This window comes from Octopus bimaculoides, chromosome 9 (genome assembly GCF_001194135.2).
Source record: "Octopus bimaculoides isolate UCB-OBI-ISO-001 chromosome 9, ASM119413v2, whole genome shotgun sequence".
Classification (NCBI taxonomy): domain Eukaryota; kingdom Metazoa; phylum Mollusca; class Cephalopoda; order Octopoda; family Octopodidae; genus Octopus; species Octopus bimaculoides.
In genome coordinates, this window is record NC_068989.1 from 67,617,824 (window position 1) to 67,619,073 (window position 1,250).

At 31.8% G+C, this 1,250-nt stretch overlaps 2 protein-coding genes across 2 annotated transcripts in view; both read right to left on the reverse strand.

The window, feature by feature from the left end:
* The window catches only part of LOC106871747 (uncharacterized), a 76,579-nt gene extending 75,828 nt beyond the window's left edge, over positions 1-751 (reverse strand). Inside the window, exon 1 of the transcript XR_008264911.1 lies at positions 581-751. The gene's annotated coding sequence lies outside the window, so the exon portion shown is untranslated. The remainder of the gene's footprint in view (positions 1-580) is intronic.
* LOC106883743 (uncharacterized) overlaps positions 1-1,250 on the reverse strand; it is a 116,620-nt gene that overhangs the window by 22,170 nt on the left and 93,200 nt on the right. The gene's annotated exons all lie outside the window — the stretch shown is intronic.

Consider the following 1,250-nt stretch of genomic DNA (forward strand, 5'->3'; position numbering starts at 1 on the left):
TATATATATATATATATATATATATATATATGAGAGGTGAGGATATTCATTTCACCACTTGACAGCTTTACGATAACAGATGTTTCACAGCCTTCTACAGGTAATAATAATTTCAATGCATGATAAATTAGGCTTACATGTCTGCATTAATATGCATGCTATGATGCATTATACAAAGAGTTTTATATTTACAAATTAATACAAATAAAAAATGTTGGCTCATCAACATTAATGACCATTCAACTCTAATTATACATACAAAATTTTCTCTTATGTTATGGGCAATGGTGACTAGATGAAATTAGTTTGGTATAGTCGATAAAAATAAAGATATATTGTTTCATATCAATTAAGGTGATAGATCTAAGTTCAAGGAATTCACCATTCTTAATGGTAACAAAAACAGGAAGGGATAACAAGAGGACTTAAAATAGTTATAGTAAAAATAAAAAAAAAGCTTTAAAAAGAATATCGCTTTAAAAATAATATAAATAGCTTTAAAAAGAATATAAAAGTAGATATAAAAATGTATAGTATAACTTAATTAAGTAGGAGACAGCTGGAGATATAAAGATCATACCAGAGTTAGCTTTCTAATTAAGTACAAGGCGAGTAATTTTGAACGGAATTAGTCAGTTGCTTTGACTTCAGTTGTTAACTGGTACTTCATTTTATCGATCCTGAAAAAAGGTGAGAAGCAAAAAAAAAAAGAAAAAAAAAACAGAAATATTTCAAACTCAGAACGTTATGAGAGTTGTAACTAAATATCGACAGACACTTTATCAAACGCTGTAACCAAGTAGATATTGTTACAGTAGCTAAGACCAAAGGTAAAATTAGGTTAAAATACAATCACTATAGTTACGCACGGTAGTATATTACAAGTTAGGAGATCTAGAGTTGATAGATAAGAAACCGATAAAATTACTACCCTAACGTTCGAATCAGCTATTTCAAAACTGATATATATTGTTAAGATAAGCCTACTAAGTACACATGGACCAAGAGCTTCTTTAAATATATATCTTCTCGTGTCTGGTAATGGCATTCACCGTAAAGTGTTTAAACCGCTCCTATAGGATCAAAGTCCACGAAAGCTGTTCTGTTTGTATTCGTAAGCCACCATACACGATTGGAGGCAGGTGATACGCCTTCTCACCGCAGGATGCGCGCAGACGCGATTCAATGCTATCAAGAAGCCGTATGTGTTATTTCTTTACTACCCACAAGGGGCTACACACAGAGGGGAC